Below are 20,152 nucleotides of genomic sequence, written 5' to 3'. Positions count from 1 at the left end.
ACAATAAGTAAACTTAAATATTACAAAGGAACGTCCCCAAAAACTGATCTAGGGACAGGAAAACTCACTTGCAAACAAAACCTCAATCACTACTCACCATTCTCCTAGCTAACTATCATATCCAGTAGAATAAGAGAAAGAACTAGGAGGAGGTAAAAACAACACTTGCACAAAATCGGAATTTCAACTATCACACGATAGAAAGAGGCATAAGAGAGGAAAAAATATCCTTAAACCTAATATTTCTAGTACATAATAAACAATAACAAGGAAACCATCACTGTTTCACTGAAGAAAATATAAACATTAAATAGCTTATTTAGCTAAGTAAATCTGTCCTTAAGGCAGGGGTTTCACATCAAAAACACTCGGGGGAAAAAAAACACACGGGGGTGACGAGATGACGATGGTCCTGGCGATGACCCAACAATCCAGTATGGCGAGTATCGATATTAATATAACAAATAGCGAAGAATTATATAGGTAAATCTCACCCTTCTTCGAACTCAGAGGGCCTCCTGACGACTCCAGGAGACAACGCCGCTACGCACTCTCATGTGGGCAAACAGGTTGACCCACAGCACAGCTCAAGGCAAGAGGGCGCAAGGCAGACCTCAACACTGCAACTCAGCACAGGATACTGTCCGTAGGAGCATGCTTACGATATTCTCGGGACACGACCCGAAGAAAAACAGAGACCCTTGATAATATTCCAGAGGTCAGTGAGTGCACAAAAATATAGCAGGGTGGCGAGATCTCCTCTCAGTGGAGCCGAAAACCAATCCTTTCGTTAGAACAGGCAGAATCCCACGTCAGGTCGGGAAGACGGGAGAACAATAGGGGAAACTAGCAAACCAGCAAAAGACCGTAGAACAAACAGCACTCCGCTCGTTGAATATGAAAGGATAAAAACAAACGGGTGAAATACTACAATACCAAATATGATAACACCTCAAGAGGGGGAGCTAAAGAAAGCCCAACATCAGCTTTATAGGACTTTTAAAGAGAGTGAAAATTTACGTGAAAATTTACGTTAAAAAAAAAATCGTTAAAATCAATGAAATAATTCAAGAGATTATGATATATATATATATATATATATATATATATATATATATATATATATATATATATATATATATATAGAGAGAGAGAGAGAGAGAGAGAGAGAGAGAGAGAGAGAGACACGTGTGTGTGTGTGTATGAATATGTTTGTCTGTATGATTGTATTTGGGGGTATCAAACCTGAACGGACATCAAACACAAAGGAATGAAGATGACAGCTTGACAGTGATGTAAACATGTTTGTGTTCACAAATATTTTGCTCATGTAATGCTCTGGAAGTACCAACAAGAGTTGAACAGTCATCAAGGTGAACTGATGAATGCAAGTGCAGCGCAAAGTCTACGGGATGTTATAAAAGCGAGGTAAATTCTTTTTTCCATCTGCCTAGAATATGTGATAACACAAGACAAACGAGAGAGAGAGAGAGAGAGAGAGAGAGAGAGAGAGAGAGAGAGAGAGAGAGAGATAAACCTCTGCCCTCTTTTGTTCTTTGTCTTTCTTTTATTTACCGAAATTGCGATGGTTACGGAATGGAGAGCAAGGTCTAACCACATCTCTTTGGAGCACTTTGCCAGATTGAATAGCCCGAGCACCAGAAGCGTCAAATTTATCTTAGCAATGTATTTTTCTTATTCAATATATAATTCATTCAGTTTCCAATGCAGTAACTTCGTGATGATTTCACGTACAATAAGCATTTTATGCTTGTTGAAGATGAATGTAAGTCGAAAAGATTATATTCCACCTAATCTGACCACTTACATAAAAATTTGATTTCTCAGTTGTTACATGGCTCCAGTTATAGAAATGTTTAACCTAATAGAGTTAAAGATGATCTACAACATTATCCACAATAAAACAACAATAACTAATTTCAATCGTATTATCTGCAGATCACATAATCACCAATCTATTTACTATTCAACAACTTTCGTTCATTCCACTCCCTTCTGAATGAAACAGTTACCGGGGTACTGTTATCATGTACAGATCATAACTTATGAAGCTACTGCGGGTCGCCAAATTCAATGCTTCTCCAGGGTCAGGTTGAGAGAAAATCCAGAGAGGGTGAATTCACCTCCCCTATCCCCCCTGTCAAGTAGGACTCGGAGGTCTTATGGTAGGTTTAGCTAAAGAAAAGCCGGCAAGACCACATCTCGGAAAAACGCTTTTCTTAGCAACAGAAGCGATTATCCAAATCAGTTTTCGTCCAATATTTTTTGTGCTGAAAAATGTATATACTGTATATTGTAACACATTAGACTACGTCTACATACGACTAAATACTAAATATGGCCCCCATATTGCGCATATGCCAATTATACTTGGCGCCATATTAGTTATCCACATTTCCTTAATAATGCTTTGTGACTGAAGTAGAATAGAAGACGAGGTGTTCAGATTGGCGGGATAAAAAGAAATCGCAATACAAGAATCACGTAAGTGGTTATGTGATTCGTATGAATAACGTTATTATAAATTTTAATAGCAATGATTAACAGCAAAATGAGTATTTACTTTAATGAATTTCTGGCCTAATATCCACTCTTAGTATGGAAATCCTCGTACAGTGAAGAAAAAGAAAGCTAGACTAATTTCAAACTGATTTAAACGCTATTTCACGAGAAGAACAAAAAGCCCAAAGAATTGAAGAGATTATTTGCCAAACACTGCGAATTCTTGATTTAAAACTTTCTCTCCTGGAACACGCAATCAACTTTTCAATAGCTTCAATTACGGGCGCATTTGATAAAAAAAAAAAGTACAGCAAAATAAAAAAAAAAAAATGGGGAAAACAAATAAATAGATGGAGCTTCGTCGTACCAAGCAAAAGCAATACTGGAACGCCCGATGGTCATAAATCTTCTTAGCCATGGACAAAAGTTAACTCTGCAAAAGTTTACCAGACATTTTCCGAATTGCTTTTTAATGAGACATGCGTTCTTACACGTTGCCAAAGTATGGAATAGAGAAAAGAAAATGCGTTATGAAAGTAAAACCTCTCAAAGATTTACCTTTGTTTTGGTAGGTCCATTAATCCTTCAACTGTGTTGGATCCCAGGTGCATCTGTTCTTTATAATCCCTATCCTCAAGGATATCTGTATGTCATCTGTCAATTATATGAGACACGAGCTCTATTGTACCCTTACTTTTATATTTTTCATCAATCTGCTACTAAAGAACTGTGTGGAAAGGCCTGGCAACCTTTGTTTTGTTTTTTATATTTTTCATCAATCTGTTCTTTATAATCCCCATCCTAAAGATCTGTATGTCATCTGTCAATTGTGGACAAATTGTACCCTTACTTTTATATTTTTCATCAATCTGCTACTAAAGAACTGTGTGGAAAGGCCTAGCAACCTTTGTTTTGTTTTAGTAGGTCCACTAATTCTTCAACTGTGTTGGATCCCAGGTGCATCTGTTCTTTATAATCCCCATCCTCAAGGATATCTGTATGTCATCTGTCAATTATATGAGACACACGTACCCTTTACTTTTATATTTTTCATCAAGCTACTAAAGAACTTGTGGAAAGGCCTGGCACTTTGTTTTGTTTTAGTAGGTATTTTTCAACATCAATCTGTTCTTTATAATCCCTATCCTCAAGGATATCTGTATGTCATCTGTCAATTATAATGAGACACGAGCTCTATTGTACCCTTTACTTTTATATTTTTCATCAATCTGCTACTAAAGAACTGTGTGGAAAGGCCTAGCAACCACGCCATTGTTCCACTTTTCTTTTGGCATTTGGCATTTGATATATATATATATATATTATATTATATATATATATATATATATATATATATATATATATATATATATATATAGTATATATATATATATATATATATATATATATATATATATATATATATATATATATATATATATATATATGCATGTGTGTGTGTTTTTGTGTGAGTGTGAATTACTAATCAAAAGATTCCATATTCAAACATTTGAGGAGAATATCACGGTAGAAAATTGTTCCAAGAGGTTTTTATAAAACGTTCTTGTTTTTTATTCATTTGCGTTGTGACAATAGACGGTAATGCACCTGATAACCGATTTACGTAACATTTAGGAACGAATGAATTTTATACCTGTTTACAGTTAAACTATGAAAGATATTAATTACTAATTTTTAAGTTTTGACGTTCTCTGCCAACCGGTTAGTAAATATGAATTTACAAGTTATCAAGGAGACCTTCTGCTAAATGATTAAAAATCTCTGTGTCTCTCTCTCTCTCTCTCTCTCTCTCTCTCTCTCTCTTCGTAATATTATTCACGAAAAGACAGACGCTTTCGCTAAAGATAAGGCAAGGAAGAGGGGTAACCGAGTCTTCCTGCTTTACTTTTCTGAAGCGTAAAATTGCAAGTGTCTCATGTACTTGTAAAGACACCCACGTTCATCGCTCACCTTCAACTTATTCTGGTCACGTACCGTACAAAATAAAAGTAGATGTTAAAAAAGTTGTATATGGGACAGACATTTCGCTTGTTTTATGTTTTTTTAACACAGGGAAAAGCGTATACGTACACACACAAACGTACACCACACTAACACACACACGTGTATACAGCATATACAAACACACACACACACAGACACACACACACACACACACACATATATATATATATATATATATATATATATATATATATATATATATATATATATACACGCGCACACACACACATATATATATACATATATGTGTGTGTATTCCTCTAATTAGTCTCATCCGTTTCTGCTCGAAATAGTATGTACACATTTTCTTTTCCTTTCTCACTTCCTTTTTAGAATAAAAGAAACCAAATGCAGCTTGTCCAGTAGATAAACTATAAATCCTTTTAGTCAAAATTTTCAACAAAAGATGGTTCAGCTCTCTTTTCTTATAGTGTTTCGGCTACATTTTACCATGAGTCAGCAGGAGGCAGAGCTCTTTCGTTTCTCAAAGTTTACTATAACAAGTTTTGGAGACCAGCAATCCCTGGATAGCTCTGTTTTGTAAGTTAAGAGTTCAATCTTCCATGCTACACTCTGGAATTCTCTCCTCGCTTCTGTACCCTTGATTTCTATACCCATATTACTTTTATGTAGGGGGTATGTTGAAGGCTATCTGGGACTCATATTACTTAACCAATCTTTTTCTTTTTCCCTGCTAACCAAAGGGAGGTAAGGGCATCAAAGTGAAATACCCGTATTTTTTGCTTCCGCTTAAAGAAAATAAATTTTACAGAGTACAAGGAGGAAAAAAATGTCATGTTTAAAGTTAAGTATACCTTCGTTTAACCAGACTACTGAGCTGATTAACAGCTCTCCTAGGGCTGGCTCGAAGGATTAGATTTATTTTACGTGGCTAAGAACCAATTGGTTACCTAGCAAGGGGACCTAAAGCTTATTGTGGCATCCGAACCACATTATGAAGACAAATGAATTTCTATCACCTCTAATTCTTCATTGGCTGGTCGGAGAATCGAACGCTGGGCCAGCCACGTGCTAGCTGGGAACTTTAACCACCCCTCCAATGAGGAACTACTGACAACTGGCATGTTGGTAGAAGCTTGCATACTGCTAAGTAATAAAATACGGGATCTTAGCTCACAGATCACTTTGCTTAATGTATAATGTTCATATATGTTATAAGCCAGTCGTAAAGTCATGGCACTTAAATCAACATCATGGTGTATACCAGTTGCAAAATAATAAATTACGAAAGAGGTACGTACACGTATCATAACGGGCTCTTAATAAAATAAGGTAATGTTTGCTGAGACCATGGCCATGCGCATGAAACTACAAAGATCTTCTTCTTCTTCTTCGTTTAACGTGCTTTTTCCCATTTTTTATATGGGGTAAGCACGATGCCTTCTTTTGAAGACTTTGATTTGGCGTTGGGGTAGACCGTAGCCTCGATCGGCTGCCCTGCCTGACATCGCTTAGACCCCGGTAGCGCATGTGTACATGTATCGTACTAAATCCCCAGCTCCCTTTCTCCCAGCAGCGAGGAGAGTTGAGCGGTTAGGTCGACAGTTCGAGACGTGTGAGGTGCCTGTTATATTTTTAGAAGATGTTGTATGAGGTTTTTAATTTGACAGCTGTTCAATGTAGCTTTTAAGGTACACAGGCTATTGAGTCTCTCAAAAACAGAAATTGATCCTTAATCTTCGTGTTATGAAGTACTGAAATACATTGAAAATTATAAGTAAAACTTCATAAAATACTAATATCATCTGTTTATACCGACATGGTTTCACGGTAATGATACAAAGAGATCTTATTGAAAAAATTTCAGTCCAACTAAAAGTCATGAAAAATTATTCGGAATGCCTGGATAATTCAGTTCGAATATGTTGTACTTTCACCATGATGATATAAATATAAAAGAAATTAAAATTTGCACAGACAGAGAAATACGGTAGTTATTTCTCATTTACGCACATATATTTTCGCGTCTTTTCCCTGCTGACGTGCCAAGAATAATCTACTCTTCGCTCCAGCATCGGCTGTGTGATTATTTATACATGAGACACGTTCTCTGCTTCGCGACCTGAAAGAGCAAGAAGCTATCGCTTTTTCGACCTTTACATCCTTCGAACTCAGGTTTTTTTTTTTTTGTCTGAAAGAGGTTTTTAAAGAAAAGTTTCATGCTGAAAGCTGCTAATAATAATTGGATACCTCGTCTGCAGCCGTGAACTTCAACCTCGATACTTTAATAATATGAACGGGACAGCTCATAAGAAAAAGAAAACGATAACCACGGCCATATTCACAATATAACTGCTGAATTGATGATGAACATTTTGTTTAGAAAACTTCAACATTAGAACCTTCCTGTATCTACTCAAAATGGATCATTAACAAGGCGTCGAGTTGAGTCCACCTACAAATGGTGTCATTTGCCTCCGTTTTCATGGCTAATAAGGTTTTGCATTATAATATCTCTTCCAGTACAACTATCTACTTTATACACCTTCTCTGTCCTCAAAACGTTTCCAAATTGTATTCTTTTCACCAGCCTATTCTCCTCCATTTTTTCCACCTGACAAAAAGATCACAAAACTCCCTAATCCAGCTTTTCACCTATGTTAAATTTTTTTCTTATACCACTTCAGCAAATCTGGACGTTTGCCACCCTTTAAACCATTCTTACGCCTCGTGTACTATGGAAAAATGTTCAGTTGCAAAGCATTTTAAAATCTATTCTTCACTTCCAGAAAACCCAATTAAACTCGGCAATTTAACTCGGCAACGCCATCGCATGTCACAGCACTGGCGCCCACGAATATTCAGATTTCTCTCTACATCTTTCAAGTAAAAAATGCTGCTACCTTTCTTGCATCTCTTCTGCTGACTCGCCCATCTCTCATTCTACCACCACCCATTACATTTATTCCCAAATACCTATTTCGAGGAAAATATTGTGAGCGCTTGAAAAAAAAGTTAAGTATACCTTAGTTTAACCAGACCACTGAGCTGATTATCAGCTCTCCTAGGGCTGGCTGGCTACTTTACTACCAAGATAGTTATGATTTGTTTCAACTGTATCACATTTATGTCCAACCGCTTGAGATGCATTTCTACTTGAACATTCACCAGAACTGTGTATTGTAAAAGTCGCAATGTATATCTTAATATTCTTGGGCAAGGTTTCCTCTGAAATCCGTGAAAAATTAAATAGGAAGCTCCAGTTCTCGGCAGGTTATGACCCAGTACTCAAAGACACACATGGAAGGATGAGGTCAATGCTAAACCACTATATTATTTATATCATAATCAACAAAAAAGAATAAAGACTAAAAGCAAAAGAAGAAATTAATCACGAGGGAATTCCGATTCCATTTAAATATACAACAGAAAAGGAAAGAAGTGCGTTTGAAAATAAAATAGAAATGCACTAAAAGCGAATTTTAGCAACTGAAACTAGAATGAAGAAATACCTACTAGGCTACACACAGAACGGCTAACAGAGAAGTGGCACCTAATATACAGATCGAATTAAAATGTGCGTTCACCTTTATCCAGGTATTGCTGTGATGACTGTCCCATTTATCCAGGAATTACTGTGGTGACTGTCCCTTTTATTCAGGTATTACTCTGGTGACTGTCCCTTTTATTCAGGTATTACTGTGGTGACCGTTCCTTTTATCCAGATATTACTGTGGTGACTGTCCCTTTTATCCAGATATTACTGTGCTGTCTGCCCCTCTTATCCAGGTATTACTGTGGTAACTGAGAAGCATTTTCAATAATACATTTCTATGGTCTCAAGTACATGAAATAAAGTATGACAAATCCGTAGAGTTTATTTACCACACGAGTTACAAAGGGAAGGGGGAAGAAGGGGGTTGGGTACGAGTTTGAAACATACCCTATTTTCTAAGTTGGGTCAAATGATGGCCACGTGCCAAGTTTCGTCTAGATCGATCAGCACAAACATACAAACATTCACTTTTATATATAAGATGTGTATATATATATATATATATATATATATATATATATATATATATATATATATATATATATATATATATATATATATATATATATATATATATATATATATATATATATATATGAATGAATATTATCACAACACTGTGATTCACATACAAGCATTAGGCTACAAACGTCCTTTAATAAACAGTTTGCTCTACCTTGGAAATAATATCTTTTCAAATATGATATCCGAAGGGGAATTTTCTTAGTTGATAATAAGTTCGTCGTCTCGTGGCCTCGAACCACGGAAGGCAAGAACTCAGGACTACAGTGTCGCGCATTAAACCAGCCATAGGAGAATAGCTGACACTAACACGTACTGTTCTCTCAGTTGTTGTGCGAAGGTTATATTCAGGCCACCCCCATCTCCCTTTCATTGTAATCTCATCTACTTATGGAATCCCTTAATGTCCCTTCTGGCATCATTTCTAATTATCCGGCTATCTGACTCCTGATATTCTTCTTAAAACTTTAGTCTTAAATCCAAAAAATGATTTAAATTTACCCAATAGATCGTTACCACGATATATATTTGTATAGTAACACTGATTGTACTGTACTTAGATGTATAATCTTGTTTACGTCGGCAGTTATTGTCTATTTGATTTCTATATCTTATTCGACCCGGAGAAAAGGAAAACCTCTCCACTTAAAACATCTAAAGATGTGGTTTTAAGCTTCGAAAATTCATCGAAGTCAGCAAGCCATGAATTGGTCTTCTTTGCAGAATGTTTTATCTAGGTATTGAATCCATTTAAAACATCAGATATCTCTAAAAAGATAAGCAAAAGATAACTATAGTAACTACTGTTCTTGATGATAATTACTGTTTTTTTACCTGATAAAATGGATTCCTTTTATACTCTTTGTAAAGTAGTAAATAATATATCTGTTTTCATCAGCCATGCTTTATTCTGATTTGCAATCCGCAATAGAAACCCACAGCGCTAGGTGAATATAATTTGCTTCCATTGGCAAATCATAAATGACTGATAGGAATTTAATTACAGAATACACGGTAAATTTACATCGTTGCACAAAAGCATTTGACAGCATATTAATAGGTAATGTAACAACGTACAAGTGGCTGACACTTCCAACCGCACAGCGCTGATTTATATTTTGGATTGATAAAACGACAGGAAATGCGTCAGTATTCAAAACCACGATATATGCTCATGCACTGGGATCAACACAAACACGCGCTACAAAGAGAGAGAGAGAGCATTGGAATGTCTTCAACATTTTTATGCGGAATTTTATCCTTATGCACATATCCATAACGTCGCAACAACCGATAACCGCATAAGACAAGTATCCCCTAAATGTGTGTTTTCTGTTGCGGAAGTTGCACATTCCTATGCAGGCAGCGATGATATGCGCCCGACCAATGCATAGGAATTGGGTGTTATTTCTCTCCGTAGGGCTGTAGGGAAAAGGGGCCGACGGCAAAAACCGATTGCACCAACAATTCTGGGCAAGCATGGATATGAATGGCTCCCTCGCCAAGTAAGATGATCAAAACAAAAAGAGAGGATAACAAAAATAAAAGTGGATGAAAAACATGGCGCTATGAATGTGTAAAACATCCAAAATACAGTCTACATCATGTTTATACAGTGTCATATCTAAATGTGAAGTTTTGCTAAAGGAGTTTTTTCATTTGTGAACGACATATATATATATATATATATATATATATATATATATATATATATATATATATATATATATATATATATATATATATATATATATATATATATATATATATATATATATATATATATATATATATATATATATATATATATATATATATATATATATATATATATATATATATATATATATATATACACACACTTTATATATATGTATGTATAACTAAATCACGAAAAATATGGAACGTGATGAATATATAAATAAAGATAAAATCCACGAAGGAAAGGGAAACACTGGTGTGCTAAGTAAAGAACGACAGACAGTCGAAAGGCCTCGCAGCACTCCAGTGTTTCCCTTCCTTCGTGGATTTTATCTTTCTATATATATATATATATATATATATATATATATATATATATATATATATATATATATATATATATATATATATATATATATATATATATATATATACAAGGTTCATCTATTTTTTTTTTGTTTTTTTTTCGATTTAATATAGATATCTTCCAGAACTTTGATAATATTCATTAATGAATGCAAAATAGTAAAAGAACAAAATCTAAACGGATTCCTTCTCGAAAATTGTTAAAAACGACAGTTTCAGTATTTAATGATCATAAGAAAACCTCGCTAGTATTGCTTTCTTTACACTGATAAAATAAAAGTCTACGCAAAACAGAAATGTAAATAAAGTTCTGTGCACACTTAAGGTAAAACACAATAGAACTACACAGAATATTAATGAGACAAGTAATAAAAGACATGAAATTAAAATGAAAGGTACTGAATTGCTATATTATCCCTGGAAATTTTTTCCTATGAAAAAAGGTCAAACTACAGAACTCTGTCAGTAATCTTCAACGGAATTTTGTGAAAAGACCGGACTTCAAAGCGGTCAAAAAAAAAAAAAAAAACACGAAATAGGGAAAGAAATCACAATGACAATTCATCATAAACTCAAAGTATTGAGCAAAACTCAATATATCGGGTGCGAGGAGCGAAATATTCAGAGAAAGTAACCACGGACGTTAGCGATGTTTTCGATAAGCATTCACAAAAAAAAAAATTGAGTCACAAAACGAAAGGAATAAGATGGCAAAAAATAACTTGATAACAAAATTAAGACACCATCAGTCTAAAAGAAAAAAACGTTTCATTGCAACTCGATTTCAATCCATCAGTTCGTTCATTTGTACGACAATGACCTCAATGCTTATATTAGGAGATAAATACAACTTTTTCTCAGTGGAAACTAAAAACAATAATGTAAATAAGTAAATGACGATAAAAACACAAAGACATCACAAATGTTGGAAAAATGTGAAGACTGTGTGTCGTCCTTTTAAGGACGGGACAAATCGATGGCCCGATAAAGCGGTGGTCCAGTTGGACATGTATGAGGCCGGTATCGCTGGTCGTACATGTGTCGTAGAACGATGACGACTGTTGGCGTAGTTGTTGTTGGTGTCGTCATGGCGTTTGTAGCCACGAAAGGCGTTTGTCGCGATGGAGAGATACTCGCCATCTCTCACTTTCATCGCTCAACCGGAGCAGAACCAAGACCGGATTTGCATTTGACATTTCTCTATCGACGCATTCCATTCGAGAAAAAATTAACTAAACCCTGCCCATTTTCTTTACCCGTTATTTAGGCGAATAGACTGGACCAATCTTTGTTGTTACCTTAAATTTCACGAAAATTGTCAATATCATGTTCGCTCCTAATTATATATAATTATATTATACGATTTTATAATAACAATCCAGAAAAAAACCCAAATCGTAAATTTTCATAAATAAGCTGTACCGTCAACGAAAAATGACATAATTACATTTTCGTATTTATATGCACAAACGGCAGTTTGACTGATACATTTCGGTAAAGGAAATAAAAAAAATCTTCACTTGCTCCATAATAATTACTAACAGATTGCGGAAATAAATCTGATGTATCTTAGTTATGTAAAAAAAAAAAAACATAATGTAGATATTCTTAGTAATATGGCCAGAAACAAACAAACAAAATTGTTCGTTTACCTTAACAACGAATGGAAAGGTGATATATATATATATATATATATATATATATATATATATATATATATATATATATATATATATATATATATATATATATATACATACATATATATATATATATATATATATATATATATATATATATATAGATAGATAGATAGATAGATAGATAGATAGATAGATGCATGCGTATGTGTGCCTGTGTTTTGTGTTATAAATACTTATAAAAGTTCACTCCCTTTCTCATCTGGCATTAAATACGATTGTCTTCATTCTCTTCCTAAAATCCTTTAAATTCCTACCTCTCATATTCTAACGCAATTGTATGATTTCTATAAAAGGGCGGCGTAATATATTCACCAAAGAATGATGATCCGGTAAGTTGTTGTCCGTGCCATGGCGGAGTTCTCTTTGTTTTTTTTTAATTTCTTTACATACGCGTGACTATCTGATACACACTTGCGTCTAGTGTGCTGGCACTGAAAAGTAGATGTTCATAATAGAAAAAAAAAGGGTTCACAGTTGCAATAATGTTAGCGTAATAACAAAACCACCCTTTTTACCTTAGAGTATTAATGTAAAAAAGGGATGTAATTCTAAATTGAAAACAGTCGAACAGTGACCGGTAATAAAGATGCAAATTGCTATCCAAGGTTTAACGTAATAGCGCTCTCTCTCTCTCTCTCTCTCTCTCTCTCTCTCTCTCTCTCTCTCATCCATTCCGCCTTTGATTGAAGGGTATAGCTGTTGCATCCATTATTTCTAATTAACCTTTCTTAATTTTTTTTCCACCTTTTTCTCTTCATTGGGTATCGTCTCTCTGCTGTTGATCATTAAAATTTTATGTCACTGCGTCGAATGTTGAGTATAATAAGATTGTCTCTATAAGATAATTGTGGGTTTTGTATAGTACTCGAAGCTTAATCTGCTGAGAAGAGCTGATTAAACCACTGCTCAGTGTGGGCGTCCTCAGGTAGAAGGAACCTACGTCAAGCATAAGACATAAGTTGAGGTGCTCGGTTAGAATTGTGAATCACTTGAACTTGGCAACATTGGCCATGACGTCACAGTACTTGAAGACGTCTGCAATATCACAGAACCTAATAGAATATTTCAACTCTGCTGAAAACATGACAAGATTCCTGAAATTAAACAGTTGATCGAATGTACTGAAACTCCTTACATAAGGAAAAGTTTGACTTTTATAGATTCATCATTACTGAAAACATCAATTTTTATAGAACAACCGAGAGAGAGAGAGAGAGAGAGAGAGAGAGAGAGAGAGAGAGAGAGAGAGAGAGAGAGAGAGAGAGAGAGAGAGAGAGAGAGAGAGAAACAAACACCGAAAGAGGAGGAATAAGGTAGGACAATTGCATCAATATTACTGATACACTAGGTATACCTTTTAGTCAAAGATAAAATGAAAACGAGGCAGAGAGAAAAGTGAAACCTGGCAAAGCCTAAATAATCTGTTTGGCCCACGCAGAATAGGAGACTGACTTATAAATGAATTGTTTATAGTTTGCAAATTAAAAATAAAATGTCGACTCTTGTTGTGGCATCATTTAGTGAACAAGTTTAGAATATATTTCGTATAAGGGTTTCTAAAGTCTTTAATCATTTAAAATTCTCAACTTAATCGGTTGTGCCGAAGATTTTCCTGCAGACATTACCTGAAAAATAAAGTTCTGAAAATAATCAACGTGTCAAACAAAGTTCAATCCTATGGAGGAAAAACAACAGTAGACAATTTAATCCGTCAGCAGTTGATTATGCACCTACTGGTTGGTTGGTGGACCATGGTGGGGTGGAAAGGGCTTACTAAGGTCTGCTAAGCTAAAATCTCATCCCCAGAGGAGGGCTAAGAACGCGGAAAATTCACTTAGTCTCGAACTTCATTTTCTAATAATATATATATATATATATATATATATATATATATATATATATATATATATATATATATATATATATATATATATATATATATATATATATATATATATATATATATGTGTGTGTGTGTGTGTGTGTACGTGTATGTATGTATGTATGTATGTATGTATAAGGTAATGAATGTGTTGCTAGATTGTATGTTACTACTCCATTTTTCAATAAATAAAATAATCATAAAATGTCATAAAAATACGTGTATATTTCTAAGTACGAAAATGCTACAAAACGTGCCAAGTAAAATGTTTCATTATGGAAAGACCAAGAAATCCTGATATCTCCTGCAATGTCAAACCACATTCTTCGAAGTCTTTCCGGACTCTGAATCCCTGGCTGGTCTGATAAAAACTCACCAAGCAGTAATGTACGTGCCAAGGCAAACGAAGACTCTAAGTCTGGGTACTGAATCGCTAAGCGCTTACTTACCATAACATAGTCAGGGAGAGACGGCAATTTCTAAGAGGCCTTTGAGCAACCGAGATGATACCCTTGCCACTAGATTGCCGACAAGATAATGCTCGCACAAACTTCTTGGCCACAGATGGAATTTCAGATTTAAGTCTAATATTTAGCAAATGATAACTACAGTCATCACTCCTTAATGCCCTCTGCTAGCATTTGATAAGCTATTCTACAAAACGAGTCATGATCGCAATTATCTGCATTGGTTAACAAAAAATATACGAATCAGAAGAGTCAACAAATGATCGGCAGAATAATCAGACTACAACTTCTTTCTTTAAAGTTTTCCCGAATACTTTCACATCAAGCGTGTCGACAATGGTGCTAAGTTACCCCTGAACCACATATTTCACAGCTCGCAACTAAGTTCCAGATTATTCTCTGTGAAGAGAAATAAACCGCCAAAAAAATACAAAAGGAAGCTGTAGTAAACGTGCATGTTGATTAGCTAAACAGTAAGGTATTCTACACGACTAGGGAAATGTAGTGGCACTGTAACAATTATAATTATATTAATAATATGCATCGTCAACGAACCTCTTGCGATAATAATATTTAGAATGATAGGCCAAAATTATGAACCCGCAGTTAAATGATAATACCAACATCAAGATAAGTAAAATAGATTCTCTAATATCAGAAAAACCAGTCAGTGATATTTGGAGTGCTTAGATGACGAGAATGAACGAAATAGACTGGGTAGTGAAAATTATAAGGAACCAAAATCCAATCTATCTTTTGTTAATGGTTATTATATATATCCAAATTTCCTTGACCATATTTTGTAGTTCAGCCATGGCAGGGCTTATTTTAGTGTCGCTGGAATACAAGTAATAAGGCAATTAATCATAAAACCTTCGAACTTTAATAGATATAGACAATACCAAAAGATATAGAATAAATAACACTCCATAAACAAATATTTCATTTGATACGGCGAGGTCCCATGAGAAAATTACCAATATCTTAAGAGGTAAAAGGGAGAAACAAATTTAACATAAAATTGAAAATTTTTCTCGTTATTACCTATTCCTGCAGTGCGATACCTTCTATCACACTAAGCGCACACCTTTGCGATTTTTTGTGTTCGAGGATGTAGACCATTTATTAATTTCATATTTCAGGAGCTTAAAAGAACTTTATTGCTTTTAGAAACATGCTAATTAACTAGATTGGTAAGTTATGCGAAATCCCATAAAATCAACTTATGATACCTAGTCTCGCTATACTCTTAAATCGAAACAGACGCAAAACTTGCTCTGCAAAGCTAATGAGCTATGTAATTGTTATATTTGTCCAAAACATCACAGATAAAGCAAAACAGCGAATTAAAAGTTGTCTATGACTGAATAAGCTCAAGTACAGTAGTAAAATACATAATCATTAGAACTGTGATTTTGCAAAAGGAATTCTCCACTCTTTTCATACAGTTTCTATCTTCTGATTATGGAACGCCGCTGAGGCGCACGTTCTTAAAGCAAACGTGACGTGTCTTTAATATTCCATTTTGCCTATGTTACGTTCACACATTTTTTAATAACGGTATTTCTAATAACTGACAAATGGTACTTAAGTTATTCAGATTTTCTGTATAATGTTCGGTAACACCGCTAAGTACAAAATTTTTACTTAAAAATTTCCCGAGTGTGTTAACTTTTTGTTTCTTTTGTTGAAACCGTGCTAAGCCTGCTGCTGGTGGTGGTGCTAATAATAATAATAATAATAATAATAATAATAATAATAATAATAATAATAATAATAATAATAAATTAGGAAAAAGACCCTCTTTAATACAGGTTTTGTTAAACAAAATGGCAGTTTCAACAGCATTTATTTTATATAGTAAACGCTCAATTCGTCTTATCAATTGTTTTTCTTGCGCTGGAATGGTTGCAAGTAATTGACCAATATTCTGTTTAATTTAATAATAATAATAATAATAATAATATCTTTGTTGCATTACCCTCCTATGTTTATTAATCGAACAATTAGAAAATACCGCTATAAGAAACTGTCAACCGAAAACCGAATAATCAAACGTTTCCCGACTTTGACATTTTCGACGGTGCTGGAAATTCCGACTCCAAGCACGTTCCCTCAGTAGTAGCCAAGGGGAAGCAAAACTTTCCTTTAAATGCGAAAGCCAAGCTCGAAGTCCAGTGGAGGAATTCCTGGCTGATACAACACTGGACAATTTGAAACTTTTATAGACGTAGGATTAAAAACAACCTTCGTGCAGACTTCGAATGGCGATTATAAAAAAAAAATGTACTCGCATTATTTGAATAACTGAATCACAAGGTAAAAAGTGGGTTCGAATATATACAGAGAGAGAAGTTGCGGTATTATTAATTCCTTTATATACTTCCTTAAAGGATAGGCGATAAAGGCACTGAGCAAATAGTTAGGAGATGAAAAGTAGATAATCATTCATAGGGATACAATTTAAAAAGATTGTTTATATTTTGGGACGTAAAATAAAAATGATGGTAAGTTCAGTACCTTGGTATCGGAAAATAGTCTCTCTCTCTCTCTCTCTCTCTCTCTCTCTCTCTCTCTCTCTCTCTCTATATATATATATATATATATCTCTCTCTCTCTCTCTCTCTCTCTCTCTCTCTCTCTCTCTCTCTCTCTCTCTCTCTCTGCGGCTGCTGTAGAAATCAAGAACATTAAAAGCAAAAAATAAAATTAAAAATAAAAAAAATGAAAAGCAATTCTATTGAGGTCCACAAGAAAGTAACCTATCCGATAAACATAATAACAGAAGTGTCAGTTCCTAGCCAATAACATGGTGCAATAGCCGTTGACTACATCAAACTTTACCAATGAAAACACAGACAAACGATAGAGGGTCAATGAATTTAACAAAATAATCGAATATAACTGATAAACTTGCATTATTCAAGAAATCCGAGAAAGAAGACCTACCAAGTACAGTTTTAATGTCATAAAAAATTTAATCTATTTCCAATCGACAGCGATATCTTAACCCAATGACATGATTAATCTGATGAGAATAAATTAAAACAGTATTCGCAATGATTCTTCAGAATATGATGTCATATCTAAAACTGGACTATTTACATTTTAGTTTTCTGGAAAAGAAAACTATTGTGTCGGCTTTGTTTGCCCGTCCGCACTTTACTCTGTCCGCACTTTTTCTGTCCGCCCGCAGATCTTAAAAACTACTAAGGTTAGAGGGCTGCAAATTGGTATGCTGTTAATCCGCCCTCCAATCATCAAACATACCAAATTGCAGCCGTCTAGACTCAGTGGTTTTTATTTTATTTAAGGTTAAATTATCCATGATCGTGCTTCTGGCAGTGATATAGGATAGGCCTCCACCGGGCCATGGTTAAAGATTCATGGGTCGTGCTCATTCAGCATTAAACCGAGACCACCAAAAGATAGATCTGTTTTCAGTGGCCTTGATTATACGCTCTAGCGGCTGTACAGAAAACTCGATTGCGCCGAAGAAACTTCGGCGCAATTGTTACTCGTTTAATTGTTCAAATAAGCAAAAAACAACAATGATGATGATGACGAAAGCAAACAAAAGTGCTGATCAATAGCAATGAATCAGCAAATAAAGATGTAGCAAGAATGAAAACGGATAACAGTGAAGAAGGAAAAAAAAGAAAAAAAAAAATAGCTGAAAGCATAACATCGATCTAGAAATTCAATCCAGGCGTAAGTTTTGGAAATGCTGCGCCCATAATAAAGTATAAGCTGATAGTTTGCGAGTGGGCTGTCCGGCGGAACTTGGGCCGAGCTCCCATATTCCGTAATCTCTCGAAAACCGTCCTTATAGCTTCCTAAATTTCTGTCGTAAGTGATTACACTCCATTCGATTAGCATAACCTGACCCCGAGAGGTGAAAATTGTTTGCAACTTAGCCGAGAGGGAGGGACGAGGGAGTGCTCGCTAATATGACCCTTACGGTACCATTGCTTAAGTTCCAGTTTACCAATGACAGTTCTGCTTTAGGGGTTAAAGGACACTCTGAGCAACCGAGAATGGTTTTCGGACCTATTTCTTGTGCCGTACTGGATTTAATTGCCCCAAAAGACAGTAGGTAGAAACTTTATCAATCATCCAAACAGCCGTTAAAGGGTTAAATGCTTGGAAATAAAATGGCATGAATACATGTTACAACTATGTTAAAACCTGCTCCTCAGGCATTCGTAATCTGATTTACAGTCATAATTATGATTATGTTCCTGAAACTCTTAGCAGAGAGAGAGAGAGAGAGAGAGAGAGAGAGAGAGAGAGAGAGAGAGAGAGAGAGATTTTCCAAAACTAAGTAAATCAGTTGAGTACAATTACCGTCTTTATATTCGAAGGCAATAAAACTAACTTAAATGGGTGAAATTATTACAGCTATAATTACACTACAATTCTTAATCTTACGGATACATAACTCTGTCTTATCACTTAACTATTATGCCATCGTTATTTCACTTTACTTTTAAAACTTGAATTTGATTGCTCATAAATTATAACTCCTTACTCCTAATTTATTGTCAGTAGAATTGTGGCTTAACTAGTATTCCACGTATATTTGCCCCCTATGCAGCCCTTACTGGCCTCAAATGTTACCAATTTTCACCTTAAGTTTACTCTTGGCACAAATGTGCTAATTCGCGTCCTTTTATCTAAACCTTAGTTTCATTCGCGTATAAAGTGGCTTCATTACAGCTCTATCCACCAGGCATCTGTAATGTGCTTCAGAGAAAAATCTCTAAAGGAAGTGGAAGATGAACCCTACGCCCTGTAACACAAAGCAGGCTTCTGAGTGAGGGGAAAACGTTATCGGGCAAATAGGAACAAAACGGCCACTGCGTGTTGTTAATAAAGTTCACAATGAACGAGCAGGTAACCCTTTTAACACATGTAAAGGCCATTAAATGTAAGTTACACCTACAGTGGGTAATGACCTGCAGACTTATAATTACGAGTCATTTCGTCCCACCCTCAGGTGTAGCAGCCTAATTAAAGGGTTTCGATGAAACATTAAAGGATGAAGGAAGTATTATTACGTTTGAAAATGACGCAAGGGAGTAGGTTAGAGCCAGCCTTGGAGTCCTGTGCATTCCAATTCCCTTCAAAGCTCGTAACTTAGGGAAACTATCGGGCGCTTGTAAATCCTGAACTGTGTGTCTTTTCCACGTATCAGAAGCCATGAGACCAAAATCCTAACCACTAGTTATAAGGTCATAACCTAGAATGTGGATATTATAACTAAAAACGCTTAAATGATTCAGGACTTTAAAGACATTGCGTAATCAATATAACATTTACCTAATAGTGACGAAATAAATGCACATAAAGTATGAAAGCACTAGACTGATTAAAAGGCAAAATTTTCAATAGCTTAAATGCATGTTGCCTTTCATCGGAAATAAATAAAGACGACGACATTCTC

The sequence above is a fragment of the Macrobrachium rosenbergii genome, chromosome 11 (assembly GCF_040412425.1).
Source record: "Macrobrachium rosenbergii isolate ZJJX-2024 chromosome 11, ASM4041242v1, whole genome shotgun sequence".
Taxonomy (NCBI): Eukaryota; Metazoa; Arthropoda; class Malacostraca; order Decapoda; family Palaemonidae; genus Macrobrachium; species Macrobrachium rosenbergii.
The sequence above is the reverse complement of the archived record's forward strand: the minus strand, read 5'-3'. Positions refer to the sequence as shown.